This window comes from Lucilia cuprina, chromosome 3 (genome assembly GCF_022045245.1).
Source record: "Lucilia cuprina isolate Lc7/37 chromosome 3, ASM2204524v1, whole genome shotgun sequence".
NCBI lineage: Eukaryota > Metazoa > Arthropoda > Insecta > Diptera > Calliphoridae > Lucilia > Lucilia cuprina.
In genome coordinates, this window is record NC_060951.1 from 21,161,854 (window position 1) to 21,186,958 (window position 25,105).

Sequence of the window (25,105 nt, forward strand, 5' to 3'; positions counted from 1 at the left end):
CTAACTTTTGTATAGTGTTGAGTCCAATATTTTTTTTTTTGAAACTCAGTAAGCAAGTTCTCCATAGAAAATATGTTTGTTCAGTAAGGGAGTTTTCTATTGAAAAGTAAACATGTTTTTATAGACTAGTTGGTAGATTTTTAACAATACTCTACTTTATTTTATAGTATTTTCTGAAAAAGTTTGATTCGTCTCTCTTCAATTCTCAGAATAGTTTCTAGCCAAGTGTTATTAAGATTTCATTTAGATATATAATTAATATTCGGTTAACTAGACCTCCTTAATCTTAACTTGTGCATATCAAGTCATAGATGATCCCTTTTCCATGCTTTACTAAAATTATTAATGTTCTGAAATACATACAATATGTATACACTCCCACAATGTTGAATCTGTATGTTACCTGTCAGCAATACATTTCACTTTAAATGTAAGTATGTATATTTAATTGTCAACATTTGGTGGCTGAGTGTGAATTCTATTTGTCTTTATTAGTGTGTTCTTGTTGCGGTATGTTATGAAGGTTTTTTTCGGATTTTAAGCTGGAAGAGATGCCATGCCCATTTACATAATAATATTAAAATGAATTCAGGTCTGAGTTGGGGAACAACTCTCTCATCTTATTTATGAAACGAGTTTAGGCTTGTGTTTGTTGGTATAATGGTTTAAAGGAAATATCACCTAAAAGTGAGGTTATGTTTTGTTGATGAAGTCCATAGACTATTTGAATGTTTATATCCTGTGGAAGATCATTTAATCTCAACTGTTTATGAGACTATAAAATCTAAACAGTTGTGCCCTGATGCAGACCATTTATACTCTTAATTTTTAGTAGTAAAGTACCATTTAAATTATATAGATTGACTTGGCAGATTTTCCCTAAACCAAAGGGGGATACCCTGGCGTTTTGCTTATGAGCCAAGCCATTAACAAAAATAATCTCAATATGACTTTAATACTAAAGTGAATACTAAATATAAAGTGTTCTTTTCATTACGTTACTTTAAGGGTAGCGAAGCACACTAGGTATATCAATTATGATATATAAAATAATGTATATATATATTATTTTTATATTTGAAAATTATATGAAGAAATATATATGAAAGTATGTTTGGAATACAACTTTGATGACATTTATACAGCTTTAATGGACGTAATCAACTTTAACTGTAAAATATTTCTTCTTCCTGGTCCTAAATATTTGTTCTTTACCTAATGTTCTAAAAAATAAAATCTTTTTACTTTTTGTTTTATTCGTTAAAAAAAGTTTTTGTTGGGACATTCCACAACTACTTACTACAAAATGTTTTAACATTTATAAATACCTGGTTTTATATGAACTGGTAACAAACAATGGTGATGAAAACAATGAGACATTTGGCAGATGTTGTTTTCTGTTCTGTTTGTATTTCTTTTGTATTTTGTGTAATGAAAAGTTTAAAAAGTTTATTCTATGAATAATTAATACAAATTTAATTTTTAACTTTTCAATTGTAGCTACACACCAAAAGAAACATAATAAAAGTCATTAAATCCTTTTAACTTAAAAAAAAACTTTTAAAAATTAAATAAAAAAGAGTTTAATTTTATAAAAACTGAACACACTTAAAATAACTCAATTAAATATTCATTATTATTGTTGTTAAATAACACTTAAAGAAAACTTTCATTTAAGAGGCACTATGTTTAAAATTAAAAAAAACTACATATGTATGTGTTTGTACACATTTGTTGTTATTGTTATGTATTTTTTTTTTTGTTTTTTAACCTTTAATTAAATGTAATTTGTTGTCATTTGTATTCAAATAATAAAAACAACTAAAATACTCTGGTTTAATTTCCCACATTTGCGGTGTAATCATTTTTATACCAAACATATCTTGGTATTTTTATGGATATTTATATAAATTTTGTTTCTGGTATTTTGTTTTATCATATAGAGACTTAAGTTATTATTTATACTTAATGCTATTGTTTTAACATTGTGAGTAAACATTGATTATTTCAATCACCAAATTATTTGATTTTTTAATAATTTTTCAACCAAAAAGTTTATTTAATTTGATTGGTAAACGTTAGCAGTGAGAAATCTCATGATATCATTAAGCTTAGATCCAGATATCTCACCAAGGTTAGTATGAATTAACTGACAAGAAAACGGTTTCTTTATACGGATAGAGCAGGGCATTCGCAGAGAACATGGAAGATCGTTTTTTATACCCTTCACCGTCATTCCGTTTGTAATTTCTAAAATATAATTTTCCGACCCTATAAAGTATATATACTATATAGTATATATAAAGTATTCTGGATCCTTATAGATAGCGGAGTCGATTAAGCCATGTCCGTCTGTCTGTCTTTCTGTCCGTATGTCTGTCTGTCTGTCTGTCTGTTGAAATCAATTTTCTGATATCTTCGAGATCCAAATCTTCAATAATTCTGTCGGACATGCTTTCGAGAAGTTTCAGCAAAATCGGTCCATAAATAACTGAGATATGGGTAAAAATCTGAGATTACCCCTGAAAATTTACTCAACAAATTATTAATAAAAGCATAAAAACAACAACAAGGAGATAAAGCAGTAATATGTTGGTAATACAGCTCATATTTGTTTGAGGGTGGTAATACAGTTTAACGGTGGTAGTACAGTGCAACGGTTAATATTTCTTTCTGCAACATTTTATATTTGTTTGTGTGTATGTTATGTTTGACATATGTGCAGAGATACAAGATAAATAAAAACTGTATTTTAAAACATACTTGGTGAAGGGTATATAAGATTCGGCACAGCTGAATATAGAAATCTTACTTGTTCCTTAGAACATTTTCTTTTGAAAAGTTCCCTAGACTCTTAAGCGAGTTAGAAAAATTGCCTGGTTTCTAAGCAAGTTTTACTAAACTTTAGTTTAACTAATACGACCTTGTGTTATTTAACGACCTACACCCAAAAGCACTTGTGAACATATTTTTAAGAATATATTATTTACAATGTCACTTCTCTTTATAATGTGTGGATTTTTTGAATTCATAAAAATTTTTATATCTGTAAGTGAATGTAAGTATAACGTATTTTTTATTACAACTAGCGTCGTATGCATTTCCGTATCTTATTAAATTTAATTTATTCAAATTAAATATGTGAAAAAACAACAAACATATCAAAACTTTAAATAAAAATTGTGAATAAAAGCTAAAGAAATGTAAAGAAATTATTTGAGCAAGAAAACTTGAAAAGTGTGTCAGATCGTTCTACTCTACATTCACTTACGTTGTGTGTGTGTGTATGTGTGCATGTTTGAGTAAGTGTATGTTTGTTTTGTAATTTGTATAACATTCTTAAAAATACATAAAATCTACATATATAGTACTTTCTTTACTTATACTTACTTAATTTACAATTAATCATTACGATTTGCATTCATTTTGTTTCGAAAGAAAAACACGAAACTTTATTTTTCTTCTGTTTTTTTTTGCAAATTTCTTGCTTGATTTTCTTTTATTTTTTGCAAAAGCGCATTAATTTTCAGCTGGTGCAGCACTGCAAAATTATTTAATCAAAAATTTATACTCGTACTCGTGTATTAAATAAAAATGAAGCAGAAAACTAAAGTGTATAAAGTAAAATAAGAATATAATTTTATAATTATGTAGGTCATTGTGATTAAGTGTTGTATGTAAATTTTAACGAAAAAAAAAATAAATAAATAAAGTTAAAAATTTACTTGTTGGAGAGTATGCAGAGTATATTTGTGGTTTTAAATCAAGTAAATCACTGGGAAAAAATAAAAGAAATACATAAATTTTACAATAAAATGTAATAATATAAAAATTGTGTAATAATGTGTTTAATTTTGTATATATATTTTTTTGTATTTTTTCAATGGCTTCTCTGCTGGATATTGCGGCATTTGGTTGATGCAGTTTTATTTTATTTATTTTTTCTTTACACTTGAGTAGAGTAATCTGATGTCAATTCTCAAGGTGGAAATGAATTTTATCTTAAAATGTTGAATTATATGAATTTCCAGTAGAGAAAAAAATATTTTTGTGGTTTCATTTGATTTGCAGAAAATATATTTTGCAAGAACTATATATATATTTTTTTTTAAATTTAACCGCTTTTGTGTATGAACTAAATTTTTTAAATTACTTTTAAAAAACCCTTACAATTTTCCATAAAAATGTTACAATTATGTTAGGAAAAAATTGTAAGGGAAACAAGTTAATTTTAGAGTTTATTTGTAATGTGGCTATTTACCATTATAAATTAAATTTAATTAAAATTGTGATAAAATTCAAAAAGATGATTTTTTGGTGTGATTTTGAATGTATTAAGTGTTAAATAAAATAATCTTTTCCTTTAAAAAAATATAAACCACATGAAAAAGAAATTAAGTATTTCGTCTTTTACTGATTATTTTTTTTGTATCTCTTTGTGGTGGTTTCAAGGATTAAATTTAAAAAGAAAATATTAATGATTTTCTTTGGCTGCTAAATAAATATAATATTTATTAGTTCATTAAAAATAAAAAGTATATGTGTATTAAGGGAGGGTTCTTATAACTACGGCTTATACAAACTTCATAAAAACCTGAAGACTTTGTATGACATTTTTTTTCAAAAAAGTTGCTTGTTTTGCTATAAGTTTTAGATATAGAAATGTTGTAGGCTATATATCGTGTTTTTTAAGTTTGGAAAATTTGTTAAAAAAAACGCCCTAATGTTCATATATGTATGTATGTATGAGTTAAGCATGTAGTAGTGGTATGGTAGTTATATGAGAAACATACATCATCATCAGCTAGCGAAAAGAGGCGTAACTATGTGGAGTATTTTTATTTTGCCTGCCATGAACTGGTGTTCAAAATTTATGACTTTATATGAAGTGGTATTGGTTTCCTATTTTCAGCTAGTTTTTCTTTACAATTTCTTGTTTTATTTATTTTTTGGTGCTATTAAACAGTATTATCCTTATTCATACCGACAGAAAATACCCACAAAACATTTTTTGACGACATAATAGACAAGGATCAAAAACTGGAATTTTCCTAGTCTTTCCCAAGAAAACAAACATTGAAAAGTAATAAGCTATAATGCTAATAAAATCTCTTTTCACTACTTCTTTATTAGCATTTTAAGTCATTATTTAAACACAGTGATGACATTGAAGACAAGTACTTCTACGCTTGCTTACAAATAGGAAGTTAAAAAAATACTGGCGATTTCTTAACAAAGAAGAATACAAACCAGGGACTTTGCAAATCAAATGTGCAATCAAAATGACAATGCCGAAAATAAAATATTTCTATATTATATTAAAAGAGAGACCTTACTAGAGTACATCAATGTAATGCAGACGATAAGTAGTAGTCATTGAAATGTAAGTGGTTATGTAGCACAATTCATTACCGAATTTTTGCTGGGTTTATATATAGTTTCGCCAAATATAAGCGATAAGAAAGAAGTTATTTATATGAATTTATTATTTTTGTAACAATATTAGAAACGAAATATGAGTCTTCAGTACTTTGTTGGACTGGATTCGCCAAAAAATATTCAGCAGGTATTAAGCCCTCCTATCTATACACTTATATATTCTGTATGTATGCTTTTCATTTTCCTTCATACACTTTATACTATAACATGTATAAATTTTAATTTTCATTAAATCTAAATTTTCATTAAATTGAAACATAAATCGTTTTGGATAAATACAAAAAATATATATACAACAACAGAAGCATGTTGCTTCATCTCCTTGAGATGCCTTTTTTTTAGTCCTCCAAAACACTAATAGCAACAATAACCGCTGCAAAAACAAAAGCAATAACAAAAAAGAAATATAAAATATTTTCTTAAAAAAAGCAGAAAACATACAGAAAAATAAAATAAAAAAAAAACTAGAAAATATATAAAAATCATAAAAAGCAATATACATCTTATACTCAGTACATATATATTTTTATAGCGGTCCAAATATTACTTAAGGGAATATATTCAGACACACATACACACTGACTCACCACCTCCACTATAGTAGTGGGATGTGGTTGCTTCTTAAGAAGCAATAGTACAGTTATTGCTGGAATAGACAAAAATAAATGAAATGAAAAACCTTTAAAATGGTTTCAAGTGGTTACCTAAAGATAATAAGATAATTGGATACAACTTGAGCCAGCAGCCAAGTCAGCCCAAACCCAGCTACCAAGAAAAATGATTACAAATGAAGGAAAAGCATACAAATATGAATGAAATGGAGCAGAGAAAAGAAGAAAAAGGAAAAATTTCCCTTTTTAACAATTTTATTATGCATAAAAACATTTAACAAATGTATAAAAGTTTATTTAATAAGTTTTAAAATAAAAATAACATCAAACTTTCAGGCATACGAGAAGCAGCACAACCGAAACATAACATTTTTATTTTCCTGCATAAAATATATTCGATTTTACAGCTTTCAAAGAGTTGAGTTAGTCATCTTTTTTGGGGGGCAAACAATATCCTTTTTCCTTTTGTTAGTTGGTGGTAGAAAAAAGTGAAAAGAAACAAATTGTAACCCAGGGTTTCATTTAATTTTTGGTTTTTTATGAAAATAAATTTTTTTCTTCATCATTTATGATTTTATGTTTTTGTAAGAGTTTTATATTTATGATTTATTTTTTTATTTCCCAGCTGTTTTGTAAAGAGTCAAAGAGTATCCCTCTTAAATGTTGTACTATATACGTATGTCTTTCTAAGCATTGAATAAATCTACCTAGATTACACTTTAGTGTCCCTTACTAATAAAGGAAGTAATCACTCTAAAATGCATTTTAGTTATATTTTTATTTAGGTTATATTTAACCCAATTTTAGAACTGACATCCCGAACTTCAGGGTGTTGTTTATTTGAAGGAAACGAACGACAAGTAATAATTTAGTTCCTAAACAGTTCTTGTTAAATGACAAATAAGCTTTTTGTATGACTGTCTTATACAGGACAATAACATGCTAAACGGTTATAATTTTGACAGTAAAGAACACACTCATCACACACCACTTTCTCTTGGCAAATTAGTTTGAGGTTGCTTTGTGTCACCAGTTTTTACAGTCACTTTTATATCATCAATTTATAGCACCAAAAATAAGCTGTTTTCTGTACTTTTTTGTTTTGTTTTGTTTAAATTATTTATTCGTAAGACCCAGAAGACCCTTGTTAAGTCATTTTATAGACACTTTCAAATACTTGCACTATAGTAAAATTTTTAAAAGCTTTTAATAATCTCCAAAACATTTTGTATTTACAGACTATAAATCAAGTCATTTGGAAATATAATAAAAAGAAAAATTAAATCTTGTTATTTCCATTTGTATGAGTGACAAATTATTAAATTGTTAACTATTAATACCACTTTATTGTATAGTAATACAATTATTAATTTTTCAAATTAATCATTTTATTTTTATCGCTTCAAATTCAAGTCTTTACGAAACTACTTTCTTGTAAGTAATAAACCATATTGTCTCAGAAAAACTGACAAACTGGAACAAGCAGGTGTTTAATTTTAATATCATCAACTGATTGGAAAATTATATTACGTTCACAAAATAGAATTTCTGACAATTGAAAAATAATACATATAGTAAACTTTTTTTCATGAAAAGGAGCGCACAACAGGTCCGATAGTGGGCCAGGTGTATTTCTTCGAATTAGATTTAGTATAAATCCTACTATCGACCTTACCTATGCTTGGATTATTTTCATTGTGCTTAAGTTATGTTCTTACTTAGAAAATTTAAAAATTTTCTATAGCCAGAAACTATATTTGCCCCGTTTTATCCCCATTTACTTAATAAGATTAAATTTCGTTATTTCTTTATAAAAAAGTATTAAACATTTGGCTGGAAATAGATTAAGAAATAAAACTTATTTTACCCCTTTTCTATATCTAGAGTCTATATTATGATTTAATGTCAAAATCTACACTGATAAATAATGCGTACATTACGAAATGATGACATAAATAAGTGCAATACTTGAAAAATTTCTAGTTAATTTAATGACCACTTAACAAAACAACTTCCCCTTGATTTTAAGCAAATAAATCAACATAAAATCATTTTACATTCAAAACAAATAGCACGAGAAATTATGTCTCAAAATTCAAAATAAACTACTCTGTAAGTATGTTTTACAAATAATATTAATAAAAAATAAGCTGTTTTAAAAAATATTTCATATTCCGAAAAAAATAACAATTTAGCAGGAAAATTATGAGCCATCTAAACAGAACCTTTATTAAGCCTTTTTTATATCTTTTAAATCCTTAAAATAGAGTGTTTCGTTTCTGTAGATTTTCTTGTTGTTATTGCTGCTAAAATAACCCCTTAAAATAATCCCTGTTAAAAGCTTTTTTCCTACAAGTGACAATTTGTATTTGTGTATTTTACTAAAATCTTAAAACGCTTTTAATCCACATCATTATTTACCCCCTTTTTAGTTTAAGTGTATGTATTTACATGATTATTATCTATGAATTTAGAATTTGTATGTTTTTCGTTTAAATAGGTTTTAAGTCCCGGTATCCATATGTCCAAATTTCAGTTTCATTGTTATGTCTATAGTTATTGTTGTTGCTGTTTGTTTTGTGATTGTTGTTAATGCCATTACTGGTTTTAAAAATGAATAAGAAAAATTACATGTTAATAAACAGTTAAAACCCTTTTTTTGTAACATTTTTACTTTCATTTAAATTAACCGGGATTCTTTTCAATTTTTATAAAAAATTATTATTTATTTGAAAATGACACAATACAATGGAAGACAGACAGACATACACGCTCACTCACTCTATATTAAAAGGGAAAATGTTAAAATACGAGTGGTTTTATAATTTAAGGACACGTGTTGTTGTTAGTTTTTTTCTCTCTCTCTGCTACGGTATAATGAATGAATGACCTTTTAATGAGGGTTGTGTGTTGTTTTGAATTTTGGAGTGATTTCTAATGGCAGGAAACTTGTACTTTTTGCCGAGAACTTTAAATCAAATACATAATTGTGGCTTCTAATGATGGGTGACAAGAGTTAATTTGCATAAAGTAAATTAGAATCCGCTTGTGTGGTTAATAAATCCGTAATACTTACGTTCTTAAGTTTTAAGTTACACAGTGAAGCATATTTGAAACTAACTATTCTACATATTAACCAACCCACTGTTTGTTTATCAAACCAAATATTTACATTCCTTTAGGGATGTGGTGTTTTCAGCTAAACCACCACTTATACCTTTACCTGTTTGTTATTCTCATAGTTAACTTATTTTCAAATCAAGTTAATTTTGTTTCATAAAATTGGAACCTATTTAAATAAACATACATATTTATACTTAGTTACCAAAATGGATTCGCCACCCTTAAAAAAAAGAGTATTGGATATATTGATTTTGTCATTTCGTTTGTAACACATCGATCTAACCATGTCTCTCTGTCTGTTGAAAGTAGGAAGTTGAAGTTAACAATTTGATGAAAATGGGTAATAACGGTCTACGATTTGTTGTATAAAATTAATCATTATTTCAAATGCTGTATATTACGTTCCATAACTGGATCGACCGCTCGAAATGAAAATATGTACTTTGTAAAACATTTATAAGTAGACTTGTTATAATATGACTATTTTAATTTTTATTAGATTAGCATTCTATTTCGTTCTGAGTCATATTCAGAGAAACCAAATTGGTCAAGTTCATTCAGTATCAAATGTCTAATTTTTCAATATTTTCGATACTCCATACAGAATAAAGGCATAGATGTTAATGACTACTTAAAAACATACAATTGTTTTTTTTTTTAATTAGGTTTAAGCAATATTTAAGTTACTGTTAGCATTTTCATGTTCATTGCTATTATAAATTTGAGTATAATTCCCTGAAACATAATAATTTATGAAAATGCAAGGTCATAATGTAATCATGTAAAGCAATATTATGATGTTCAGACTACAATCATAATTTTAACCATAATATGTTGCTCTTAGAACATGGCTTCCACAACCATGTTTTTTCTCCGCGTGTAACGAAACACACATTTAAAAAGTTCTGAAATTGGTGTGATTTTTTTTTTTAATTTCAAACATACAATTGGAAATAATACAGATTTATAATTTAAAAAAATCTAAATATATAAAATTTATTTTCTATATACAATGTTGTATTAAAAATTTCAACAAATTCAACCAAGCGGAATAAAATTGTTTCATTTTATTTTATTTCTGCTTTGTGGTCAAATGCAAAATGTGATGTGGCAATAACATAAAATAGCCTAAATTGGTTTTAGTTATAATGATTATTATTTAATATTAGGATATGTTTTTTGATTAATAAATTTTAATATTAAAAAATGCTTTTTCAAACTTTTAATACCATATATTCACTTAATTATGTTTAGCATATTATCACAGTGTAAAAACATATATGCTATATGCTTATTTAATATGACATACATAGCTATAAACAAAGTATATGTATATACATATATAAGTACTTTACAAAATTGTATATTCTGAGAATTTAAACATCCTTTTTATACCCTTCACCTTCGTGAGAAGGGTATATATAAGTTTGTCATTCCGTTTGTAATTTCTATAATATAATTTTCCGACCCTATAAAGTATATATATTCTGGATCCTTATAGGTAGCGGAGATGATTAAGCCATGTCCGTCTGTCTGTCTGTCTGTCTGTCCGTCTGTCTGTCTGTCTGTATGTTTGTTGAAATCAGTTTTTAGAAGACCCTAGATATCTGCGAGATCCGAATCTTCCATAATTCTATCAGACATACGACCGGCAAGAACGCTATTTAAAATCAGCAAAATCGGTCCATAAATAACGGAGATATGAGCAAAAAACCGAGACAACCTCTGAAAATTTCATATAAAATTTAGATTTTTTATTCATGCTCACACAGAAACTGCAAAAAACAAAAACAAAATACATAACAATACGGTAAATATTGTTATTGTAATTTGTTTATAAAAGCAAAGCAGAGCAAGAGTAGCAGAGCGAGAGCAGCACTAATGTTTTGTTATTGGCTAGAAATATGAAATTAAGTATGTAGAGCCTGGATTAAGTGAGAACCTATAAAAGGGGACTTTCTGGTACTTTTTCGTTCTTCAAAAGGTATTTTTTGAAATTTCTATAATATTGAACCTAGAAACATGAAATTAAGTATGCATGGCCCGGATTAAGTGAGGACCCAAACAAGGGGAGTTTTTGGTACTTTTTCGTTTTTCAAAAGGTACTTTTTGCAATTTCTACAATATTGAACCTAGAAACATGTAATTAAGTGTGAAACATGTAATTAAAAGGGGACTTTTTCGTTGTTCAAAAGGTACTTTTTGCAATTTCTACATTATTGAACCTAGAAACATGTTATTAAGTATGTATGGCCCGGATAAAGTGAGGACCCATACAAGGGGACTTTTTGGTACTTTTTCGTTTTTCAAAAGGTACTTTTTGCAATTTCTACAATATTGAACCTAGAAACATGTAATTAAGTATGTATGGCCCGGATTAAGTGAGGACCCATAAAAGGGGACTTTTTGGTATTTTTTCGTTGTTCAAAAGGTACTTTTTGCAATTTCTACAATATTGAACCTAGAAACATGTAATTAAGTATGTATGGCCCGGATTAAGTGAGGACCCATAAAAGGGGACTTTTTGGTCCTTTTTCGTTCTTCAAAAGGTACTTTTTGCAATTTCTACAATATTGAACCTAGAAACATGTAATTAAGTATGTATGGCCCGGATTAAGTGAGGACCCATACAAGGGTACTTTTTGGTACTTTTTCGTTTTTCAAAAGGTACTTTTTGCAATTTCTACGATATTAAACCTAGAAACATGTAATTATGTAATTATTTCTTCAAAAGGTACAAAAGGCTTTAAACACATCATGGTGAAGGGTATATAAGATTCGGCACAGCCGAATATAGAACTCTTACTTGTTTCGTTTGTATTGTAAATTTATTAATTTTTTTGCTTTATTTTTCTATTTTATTTCATTTTACAGTTTATTAAATATTTTTCTTGTTATTGTCATAAAATATTAAGAAAAAAAAAAAACTAAAAAAAAATAAAATGAATCCACAACAAAACAAACCTTTTTTTCATTAGACTTCACCTGCTGTGTTGGCATGATTGTTATAAATTTATTTACATTTTTTATTTCTTTAATTTTTTCAATATTTTCTGTTTGTTATATTTTTTCACAAAATCAACCTTAATTTGTTTTTTTGTTGCTTTGAAAAGTAACAATTTCAATAATTCATAAAACATTTATTAAAATTTATATATGTATGTAAAAATACTCATACATTTTAATAATTGTTTTGTAACTTTATAAGTAACAAAAATAACATTTATATTTTCTGTATTAAATTTTAAAATTTTTTCTCTTTAATTTCAGGTGTGTATAAACTTAAGAAAATAATATAAATTTTTAAACACAGTTGAAGTGTTTCCATCAGTCAGAAAGTAAGTAAAATGCATACATATTTATAAATTATTCTATATTTATAAAAAATATTTTGTTCCAAATTATATTTAAGCTGTTTGCTTAAAAATACTACTTAAGTCCACTTTACACGAGCACACTTTACGTACCAAAATTCTTATGAACAATTAAAATGAATTCCATCCTTATGACAAAATAATATTAAGAGTTTTATAATATATATTTTTTCGTTGTCGAGATTAGCATAAAGCAAAAACAGGAAAAGCTGAAAACAGCTGTATTCATTTTTTCTGTTGTGTTTAAATAGTAATGCATATATTCCCGATCGAAGGCGACTTATTTAAAAAAAATTAAAAAAGCCATACGACCCGATTTCATTAACTGGAAATAATCCATTCTTAACTTTATGAAAAAAATCGCTATTACGTAACCGTTTTCTAATTCTACAAAAGTAAAAAAACCTTTTGTAATATAATTTTTTGTTTATATTATGAAAATGTATACAAAAACTATTAGCTCTTTTGATGCCGACTACGCCCGAGAGGCCTTGTACCCATGTGATGTAAACCTTACCTCTGGGAGAGTATTCGGTTAGGGTTTTTTACAATCCAATACAGCATTAGTGTCATCTGATATGGCTGTCGGTTAATATGGTGAAGCCAAATTTATTCTAATTTATTCTAACCCAATTTACTTATACCGTTATAGCTCGTTCTTCTGTCTGAAAGCTTGTGTTGTGATAAGATAAATGTTTCTGTTTCTGATCTTCAATTTTGGACCCCAGGCCTATTTTGTCCCCCAACGGATTAATACTGTAATTTTCTCTAATGTTGCGCCTTAACAAGACTGGGATCAGCGTCCATGAATAAATATGTATAGCTTTTCGATAAGTCTACTTTACAATGATGACGTATCCCATAACCAACTTTGACCAGTTCGCCTACATCCATTCAGTTTTAAGTGCAGCTTAATATCCTAAATATATTTCGATAGGTGGAATAAATAGCAAGTTTTTAAAGCCATGATTACTTTACTATTTATTGCACCACTTATATATAAGCTGCATGGATGACGAACTAATGTAGCTAAAAGAAAAATCATAAGGTATAATTTTCCCAATTACCCTTTATAAAGCCCACATTTCATGCCGTATTTAATTGTTGATCATATCCTCTATGTGATGTCTACATTTAAATTTCCGGTCAAGAATCATAAATGTAGTAAACATAGACAAGTTTGTCTTTCTTGTGAAAAGACAGATTTATGTTTTCGCCGGGTTAACATTGAGGCCTCTCTGTTGAGCCCATCTCATGCAGTATTCAGAGCCTGCTGAGCTCTTCTACACAAGTAATTTGCATCCTTTCCCTATTAATCGTAGTAACCCTGAGAAAATTATAGTGTATCGCAATTTTTTACTTCCTAAAGTAAATCGTATTGAATAGAATTTTAATGTTTAAAAGACATTTTATTATAAAATTAAATTCATTATATTATTTGTCTTTGTTCTAATGTTGTCAAAAATTAATTAGAAACTTTTAGAAATTTGAGATTGATGTTTTCACCAACCAACTGAAATAAATACGTACACAGAAAAAAACTGTTCATTATTGTCCATTTTATACATATTAAATTTGTTTATAAATATTTATGTACATAAATATGATTCTAATGTATGCATGTGACCTTAATTTTTAATTACACATTTTAATGCCACAAACTAACTAAAATAATGTTCATATATTGATAATAATAACAAGAACAACTAATGATAATGATAATATTACAAACAAACATACGAATACATAAACAAAATTTGACATGTTTTGTTGTTTGGTCGACTTTTTCATTATGTATTTAATAATGTCATTCATGCACATGATGATGACAATGCTCATTAGTTATCAAAAACATTTTATTTAAATAAATACAATGCTACAATTTAAATACAATTTAAATAAATACAATGCTACAGTTTCAATTAATTATTTACAAATAAAACTGTAACCAAATATACATACATATGTATTCGTATGTATGTTTTTATTTAAACAAAATATTTAAAGGAAAGAAAAAAATATTATATTTTCAATAACAATATACATACATACTAGGCCATTGGATTCGAATTCATTTTGTGCCTTGCTCTAAAACGAAATTAAGTTTGTGGACTATTGTATTGATTGATCTGTGAACTAGTTTATTAAGTGATCTATGAATAGTATGGGAAAGTAATTTTATGATTAATTTATTAACATGGAAATGGCTTGTAATCTAGTGATCAGTCCGTTGGTTAACTTAGTGTTCAATCTATTGACTACTTTGTGAATTTGTTAAATTAATCAAAAACTATGGTAATGGTTTGTACTTACTCAACAACTTACTTTTCAATAAATACTACATACCTCTTATATTATTTGGTGGAAGTCTAGTAATGACTTACGTATAACTAAAAAATAAAAGTTGTTTGTGAAAAGTAATGGATGTACGTATTATGGTATTTTTTCTCAAAAACAACTTACTTTACTCCTTATTTGTAGGCGATGATAGTAAGTATTTGCCTCTAGTGACATCACCGTGTTAATAATGATTTAAAATTCTTTTGTATAAGTAAATGTTAGTATTTTAAACGTTTACTTTTCATTTTACGGTTTTGCTGGGATGTAGTATGTACAATTGCCTTCGGTGTATGTATGATACATTTTTTAAATTTTTCAATTTCTTTATGAATGAAATTTCGTTAGTAACATGTATTAATTGCAAAAATTTAAATAATATTTAATTAATTACTGATCTAACAAAAAATCTACAAACAAACTTAATTTCGGTAACAACGGGAACACCATTTTGTAAATTGCGTTTAAATACAAACCAATAACAATAAAATATTTAATTTCTTTTAGTTTAAATGGAATTCTTTATTATAATTTGTTTTTATTTATGTTTTTCAAAAGAATTTTAAAATATGTATACGAGTATCTGATATCTGCATAGAACATTCAATTAAAAATTTCAATTGATTTGCAATTTATTGGAAGGTTTAAGAGCAGCATTAGTTAGTAAAAATGTATATGTCATCACCACAAGAAGCTCTTCAATTGAAGTTAATTATTTTGTTTGTGGACATGTTTGTGCTTAATTGAAATTTAAAAATAAAATAATTGTAATTTAAAGCTTTTTACGTACACACATACAGACATACATTTTTAAACTACATCTATTAAACACTTTAGTATTCAATAAATATTTATTCAGCTTCATCTTACGGCTGTAGTTTTCTAGTCAATCAATTTAAATAAAGGAAAAAAAAAAGAAACAAAAGAATTCAATTGTCACATTTTTATATTCTATTATTCGTATTGTTCTCGATCTCTTGTCAGGCTTAAATTGACATTTTTATAGGTTTTTAATGTACTTCTTTATATTTAATTTTATACTTTCTTATTTGCCATAATTTCTCTTATACTCTTACTCTTCTATACACCTCGAGAAATAATAATACAGGACCAATGTAATGAAAATATTTTAAAATAAATACCATGATCACATTATAGTTGTTTCAAAAAAATTTGAAATGTGTTTCTATTATTTGATTGTTACGAACATATGCTAGATTTGATTATAAAAATAATTGTGACAAACAAAAATTTTTTTCGTATGATATTGATTGGTGATATGGTATTTGTAGTCATTTTGTGAATATAACACATAATACTTTTACGAGTATTGAAAATATAATTGTCTTGACCATTGACTATTTTTGTATGATTAATGCAATCATTTGAAACCATATATTTTTATTCTCTGTGTATACTTTGTGATTATTTTCCCATAAAAACCAAATAAACGAACATTTATTTATTATTTATTTATGTTTTCTTTTTTTGTTGACTCATACTCTCACATTAAGTATAATCAAAGTCAACATCGTCACTGAAATCTTCTCAGATTTCCTTCTCTAATTCCCTTACAGGCGGATGTGCTCCTTTTTCAGCACTTGACTTTGAAAATGCAACAGAATATTTGTTCTTACTTTAGTTTTGTTGAGCTCATATTTCATGTCAAATCATGCCAGCAAGACCGTGTTTCTGATGATGGTGGTGATGATTTTCATTTTAATACACTAGTAAATTTTATGGAAATCATTATACAAGTAAACTTTTATTTATTTTTTATTGTTATTTTCCTTGTGAGTGTGTGTGTTCTTAGTCGTGTGTTCAAACAAAGTTTTATTACCATGAGACATCAAAATCAATCCACACAGTTTGTATCTTTCTTTTACCACACCTGCTGTTGGCTTATGTTTCTGGCTGAACTTTGATTTTAGGAATTAGCTAGTGTTAAGTTTTGTTGGAGATGATAGCGTGACTTAAGAATTTACGTGACTCTGCCTTGCTGAAGGGAGTCATGCAATAATTCACTTTAATATATATTGTAGTATTTTTAATGTAAAATTAAATTTTGCGCTAAACTAAATTTACAAGCGCCATTTAAAAGTCACGTTTTCAATAGCGACCTATTTGCCAAAAAAAAAGAGTTTAAAAAATCCTTTTTAATTGAGGTCAAATTGTTGTGACATTTTTGACAAGCATACGAAATATTTAAAGAATTTTGCTCAAACATTTAACTCTCTTTTCAATACATACTGTCAATTTTATGTTCATTCTTCCTTTTTTGTTGAACATTTTGCAGTTTAAATTCACAACAAAATATTAAAGCCAATCAATCCGTTTAATATTTTTTTCTTTTGAAAAAATAAATACATTTTACAGCGTTTAACATAAACGTGTAAAAATTTTTAAAACACATTCAATGAATAAAGAGTGTCAAATGGAAGGACGGATTATAGGCAGTATAAAAGGATGGTTGGATGATGCATACTTTAGCTTTACAGTTCATTGTTCCAAAATTGATGTAGATTTTCTGGTAATGTGGCTGTTGTTGACGTTAATCTCATTTAAATACTAACACTATAACGAACATTATAAACAGCGAAAGACTAAAAAATCGTTTCGATATTTATTTTCCTTTATTTCCGTTGTAATATTTTTTCTCCTGCATTTTTGTTTTTAAATTTAATTGAAGATTAAGATTTTTGGGGAGATTTTAATGGTGTAGTACGTGACATATAAGAGGAGTTTTTCCATCTATACAAATACTCAACGGTCCGACGTTCTATTGATGCTTACAAAGCATACAAACATCTACATATCAGCTGTTCGTAGTTTATATTTAAACTTAAATACATGACATGCAGATGATGATGTTTTAGTGAAGTGTTTTTGTTTTTAATTTATATAATTTATTATGTGTTTTTGTTGTTTGTATTTTAATTTTCATTAAAAGTTTAATAGATGAAACGTTTAACGGAAATCCATTTAAATTCAATCTGCAATTTATGTTTGTAATTAATACAACATGACACTTGTGCACCATCGCTATTAATTGTATGTTCATGATTTTTTTTGTGTTTTTGTATTTATATTTGTTTCAGTTTTAATTTCAAAAGTCATTCATAGTATTCCAATTCATTTCATTTATTTATATATTTATTCGTTCATTTAGTTATTCATTATTGTATTCATAAGATAAATTGACATACATACATTCTTTTCGTGCTCATATTTAATCACAAATACATTTCCGAAAATAACAATTTTAATGTGCAAAAAAATTCAAAAAAATATTGTTATTATTATAATTATGTATGTATGTATGTATGTACCCAGCAAAAAAGTGATAAGTTAAAACAATTTAAACTACTTTTGAACTACTTATATGCATTTTTAACTGAAATAGCAAAACGTCAAATATATACTTTGGTATTTAATTATACGTAAATCTTTATAGGAGTAGTTTCAAGGAAAGCGGACGCTATGTAGTATTTAAAAAGTATGTTGTTGTTTATGTACAAGTTTTTACTTGGTTTTAAATTTGACACACGTGTGAATGAATGTGTATAAGTATATACATACATAAGTTTTCATATCATCTTGATTTCATTTAAATAATTAAAATACATTATAGGCATTTAATTTCATTAATGACATCTTTAATTCAACAAATGGCAAAAAATTCCTTTAAACTTTTGTTAAGGAAATGGTCATTTTAGAAGGGTGAACAATAGTTAACTTGAAAAAATTTTATATTTTTAGAGAAAATATACTCTACAAAAGTTTTATCGTTCAAAATATTTTGTATAAGTGATAAACTATATAAAATATTCTGTATAAAAGTATATCAAATAAAAGTATTCTGTATAACTTTTATTTTTACAAAATTTTCTACTTAACAGTTTTATTCTAGAAAATGTTATGTACATAACCACAATAAACTTTTATTACCCGATAGCGGGTTAAAATGCTAAAATTTTCATACACAATAGCAATTAAAATAGTTTTATTTTAACATGGTGCTGTCATTGGAAGCAATTACATTTCACAATTAGCAAAACTGTCAATGTAAATTGTGTGAAAAAAGTATACAGTTCTATATCATCTCGCAGAAGTTGACTAATGAGTTAGAAGGTATTTACATAACACATTATTAATAAGACATTATTAAAGTACTTTTATGTATTCAAAACAATATGTAGCAGTCATAAAAAAGTATGTGACCTCGTTAACGCTCACTTAAAAAATGTTCATTTTACCCAGATGCACACTTAATTTTTGTGAAAATCAAGTATTAAAAAATGACACTATATGACGGCTATAGATGCCATTTGTATCTACTAGCGTTCGATCGTGATCGACGTTTATAGACGTCATTTACGTCAACGTGTTAATAGGTGGTTAGAATTTGCAAGTCATTACCAAGATTTTGCTGGGTAGTATAATAATGCCATAGAAAACCCATCTTTTTATAGAAACATTTCTTTATAAATGTTTTTTATAGAAATATTTATTTTTTGGTAAAATAGATATGCCATAGAAAATGTTTTGTATAACAGTTCTTTTTATAGCAACTTTTCTGTAGAATAGTTTTATTATAGAAATGATTTATTATATTATGTTTTATAGTTATTTCTAAAGAATTAATAGTTTTTTCAGGAAAAATATTCTATATAACTGTTTATTCAACTTAAATTTCCTGTACTTCAGTAAACATTTAAAGGAATATTATCTGTAATAGATAATTCTATAGAACGTGTTTAGAATAATAGTTGTTTTTGCTAAAAAATAAGCTGTAAAACTGCAAATTTAATAAACATTTTGACTTTTGTATAACAGTTTACTTTTCTGTATGGAATCTAACTTAAAATCTATTTATAATAGTAAAGGCTTAGGAAACTTTAAGTACAGCGCACAAAAGTATTTTTAACGAATAATATTCGTAAAAGTATTCAAATAACTACAAAACAATTGCTAATTTTTGACACAGTTTAATTATCTATGTAATGAAAGAATGAACAAAAGACAAGTAAAAATTTGCGGTCAAAATATCAAAGTTTCTCTACAATCTGACCATTTAAAAGCCAGATTAAAACATAACAAGAAAACACTTTTTCAAAAACTGTTAAAACCTTCATTTTGAATGTTGGGTTGAACGTTGACTGCAAAACGTTCGTTTATTTCTACATAAGAACGTACACCTTTTTTTCAAATACACAAAACCGTTATTACGGTTTGAAAATTTAGTTTTCGCCAACCTCCAGGGCAGTCACGATTTTTTGCCATTTTTTTGTGTATGTACCTACACTTGAGTTCAGAGGTTTTTTGTTTGAATAGTTTTTGTTACTTTGTTTAACAAACAAAATTTTTTTGTTGAAAAGCACTATTTACTGCCACAAAAACGAGAAAAAAAACAAATGAGTCAACCGGCGTCATTGTTGTAATAAATAAAATACGATTGTGGTTGTTGTACCTTAAATGTGTGGGTGAGTTATTAAACTTTCAAAATATTTTTAAGTTTTTGTTTCTTTTTTTTTTTTGCGAAAAAAATCTCACAAAATTTTTTCTCTTTTGGAAAGAAACTTTATGCAGGAGAAAGGTACACCTAGAGATTTGCTAGACTACAAAATGACTGTGAAGTACAGGCAAAAACTACTATAGTAGTAAATTCATATGTTGATGGGCAGGAGCATCAGCTCATAGAACTTGTAAAGTTAACAAACCAACAACAACGACATCAGCGACATATCTACTATATATTTATATGTAAAGTGTGTTAACATGATGTTTTAGACGTTAATATGTGCATATGTTTTTATTTATTGTAGTATATACATACATATATATTTAAGATAGTGTGCATTATTTGACTAAAGAAACAAATTAGACTGTTATATTCGACCATGTCGATTCTTATATATGGACCGATCCTCACAAAAGTTTGTAAAGAGATTTTGGCTCATACAAAACTTGATTACATCGAATTTCATCGCTATACTCACACTTCTGAGCCAGTAATGAGCGTTAAAAACATTTTCTGGGATCTTATAGGGGGGGGCTAGGGTCAATTACTGACCGATCCGCATAAAGTTTGGTTAAGAGATTTACGTTTGCATAAGACTTATTTATTTAGAATTTCATCGTTATACTGGTAGTTTTTAAACAAATCAGTTCGATCTAAATGGGGTAATTTAGAGAAGAGTCTAGCAAATGTCATTGCAGAATTACAATATATAAAAAACTAAAATTTCTAAATGAGGCTTTATATAGGTCAAATATGGGCCGATCCTCGGTAAATTTGGGAAAAGGATATATTTCTAAATAACAGTTAGTTTTGTTGAGTTTCATTGCGATACAAATGGTTACAAGTCAATTTTAGACGTTTAAGTCATTTTTTGAAGGGGGGTTTGTATGGGGGCTAGGGTCAAATATAGGCCGATCCTTACGAAAATCTGCAGTATCATTTATACTTATATAAAACTTATTTGTGCCAATTTTTAGAGAGATAGAAGAATATTTGACGTAATTATAGCATTCAAATCGGGAGGTACGGTTGTATGGGGGCTAGGTGAAATAATGGACCGATTTCAACCATTTTCAGTAGGCTTCGTCCTTGTGCCAAAAAACATGATTGGTCCAAATTTCATCAAATTATCTTGAAAATTGCGGCCTGTAGCTTGCGCACAAGGTTTACATGGACAGCCAGCCAGCCAGCCAGCCAGCCGGACAGACGGACGGACATGTCTTAATCGACTCAAAAAATGATTCTGAATCGATCGGTATACTTTAAGGTGGGTATTGGACCAATATTTTTGTATGTTACAAACATCAGCGCAAACGTATAATACCCTCCCCACTATAGTGGTGTAGGGTATAACAAATCGTTGCCTTCTAGCAATCTAATAATACGAATTTAAATAATAATGAGATTTTTCCCTGACTTTGGTAGAAAATGTTTAATAAACCCACAATAATTTTTCAAAGCAATCATTCATTCCATTTCTTTCTAAAATCTTAAATGAAAAACAATTGTCTAATTAAATACTTCTTCCATATCACTTTGTTGTGAACTGTTTGGGCCATAACTTTGTATGTTGACTTTTCTACTGTTTATTCTAGTGGCAGTAAATTTTTCTCTATGATTTTAATATTTTTTTCTTTGAAGTTCAGGGGCCTTTTGTATTTATAATTTTCGTTGTTTTTCTCGTATTTTTTTTTTTTTGCTATTTATATATGAAGCTTTAAAAGTGTCAGATACAAAGATTATGCATAAATATGACAAGCCTAAAAGGATGGGAGGCAGGCGCATATGTGTGCCATTATTTTTAAGATCGGAAGGCACTCAGGCAACGAGTCATTCTTTGCTAGATGAAGCAATGTGTAGTTGGATAGACATTGCGACATACAGACTGACAAAAAGTTATACAGTCTAAACAACGAGATAGATACAAATGAAGGAAATAATGAAAATTCATTTTCAAGTATCCAGTTGAAGTTGAAGTGCCAGATACATTTGAACTTTATGTGTCTCTAAAGATCTAAAAATGTTGGAGTAAAAAACAATTATGTTTTTTAACTAAACTCATGCATATGTATATTCTGTAGGTAAACATGTATACATATATGTATGTATAAATGCATGTATGTTTGAATCTAAGTGGCATGTTAAGATACATATTTTAGGTAGCCTTGAGATATTTAACTACTTGTTTTATGTAAAAAAATATAATTTAGTATATTTTTGGAAAATATAAAAGATATTAAAACAAAAATTAAATATTAACAAAAGAAAAGCACAATAACAGAGAAAGACTTTAATGTTTCTTTTAACTAAATGCTTCTTTATAATTTTCTCTTTAATAAATTATATTTTAATTAAATAAAATATAACAAAACTTTAACTATTGAAATCTATAAAGAAATTGCATTAAATTATTATTACTTTGCATTAATCAGAAGCAGAATTTCCGCTGCAGGAATAATGTTTTTTTGAGAAGAAATAAAGTTGAACAGTTTGTGAGTTGTTATAGAAATTATATAAAATTCCTGAAATAAAAAAATATGCAATAGTATATTTGATTACTGCAAATTCAAAGATTTCACAAATGAAATGTATTTAACTTAAGGTTTTTGCGAAGAAATTTAATTAAGGAAAATTATAAGAAATTCTTAAAATAATATATTTTTTAAGGAATTTGTTAAATCTTAAATGTTATGCATATTTGTGATTATATAAAGTATAGTTCCTGACATTAACAGTAAGTAGCAATATATTTTTTCAAATAGTATATTTTATAAACATTTCTTTCTCTATAGTTTAAAAAAAAAGATGATAAAAATGCCATCAAACGTGCTCAGCAAAAACATACATAGAAAAGTAATGAGTTAAATAACTAAAAGAGTTTCTTTTTATCTCTTTCATAAGCATTTTAACATGGTGATGATATTGGAAGCAAATACTTACCACGCTCGCTTACAAATAACTTCTTACAAATAGGTAGTTAAACGTTTGTATTGTTTTAAGAACAAATCATTTGCTCACACAGAATACGAATCTGGTCTGATGATTTCTTCCTCGAAATTCTAACTATGGTTCTATTTGATATGAAAAAATTAGTTTGAAAATGAAATTTCCATTGTTTATTCAAATCTAAGTTATTAATGTTTGAATGAATATAAAAAGAGTAGAAACGGGAATATTTTTAATATAAAAACGTTTCCTGTAAATTTCTCTTTCTGCTTCTGTTATGTAATTTTAAAGCAATTTTAGATTTTTATCTAACTATTAAATAAGTACACAGAAAAAAGTATTTTTTTTAATATTAAGAAGACTGCTATTTCCGAGATGGAGATAAAGAAGATTTTTGGTTTTTTTCTCTATTGTTTTTTAGCAAGTTTTTTATTGTTTGGGAAAGGAGTCAATCAATGATGGTTTGCAAATGTTAATTTTCTACAAAAATTTTTATCAAATATCTACATATTTTCGCCAGTGTACCAGTAAACGTCTGCATAAGTAAGATGTTGAATAACAATTATATATTAATGTTTATTAGAAAGTGCATTTGTGTGCGAATGTGTGTTTGTGTGTTAAGTTACTTTTAATGTTCCCCTATTTTGTACATATTCTGTGAAAATAACAACAGAAAATGTATTTTCCATTTCATTATAAATATTCATACGATACAAACATAAATGAATAATGTGAAAAACACACACTCTCACTCTCGTGTAATAACTGCTAACAAACAAACAACATATTCCCACAAATTTGTATTCATACACATTCATAATTCTACACTTTGTGATGATGAAGATGAATTAATGAAAATAATAATAGAAAATAAAAACAAAAACTATCAAACTTTATAAAAAATGTTAAATTATTTCTAATGTTAAATTTGAACAACACATACATACTTAATTATAGTAGAACTGCAGCAGTTTTCATCTACAACTTCAATGCAAGTAATACATATAAAACTGTTTTCGGCAGCGGGATGATGCTGCCAGAGTAGTTTTGAAATGAACAAATCTTCTTTCGTCTAAATTTTGCATCTGCACCGGATGTTAACGTAATTTACATTCATTAAACAAACCAAAAATACTGCAGTATTATTAACAAGTAAGAGTAATCTATTTGACTATGCCGAATTTTATATACTCACCATGAAATGTTCCTCTATAAACATCAGAGTAATATTTAGAATAGGACTTAAGTCAATTATTGACAGAGCTCTTTCAAATTTATAGATCACTCCTTATAAAAGTTGCTAGAGAGATTTTGATTTGTATGAAACTTCTTTATGTAGTTAGTCATTATGCGTTAGACATTTTTTGAAACGTACATTATATGGGGTAGGGTCAATAATGGTCCGATCCTCAAAAATTTGGTAGAGAGATTTTATATACCAATTTTATTTGTGACAAATTTCATCGTTTTTTTTTAAAGGGGCCATTTTTATGGGGCTAATATTGTCCTTTTTCAATAAAAAATAATTTGAACCCTCTAGCTCTTTCCGTTCGTACTCTATCGTCTTTTCGACAGACGGAAGGACATGGCTAAAATGCCATAGAATTTAATAAGAACGCAGAATATGCTTTATAAACTTTTGTAGGCTGTAATGGTCGAGTTTGTTTGACTACTGCTTGTCGTTTCGGTTACCAGTGAACATTGCGTTTAGCACGTGCTTGCAATAGGTCTAGCTCGCCGGGTTGGGAGGGGGT

The 25,105-nt window shown here is 27.4% G+C and overlaps 1 protein-coding gene across 3 annotated transcripts in view; it reads left to right on the plus strand.

Moving 5' to 3' along the window:
• Window positions 1-25,105, plus strand: part of LOC111674981 — a 175,540-nt gene that overhangs the window by 40,544 nt on the left and 109,891 nt on the right. The window contains exon 2 of one of the 3 annotated variants that reach the window (XM_046945590.1): window positions 12,444-12,511. The exons of the other annotated variants lie outside the window; for them this stretch is intronic. The gene's annotated coding sequence lies outside the window, so the exon portion shown is untranslated. The remainder of the gene's footprint in view (window positions 1-12,443; window positions 12,512-25,105) is intronic. 3 annotated transcript variants of the gene reach the window in all.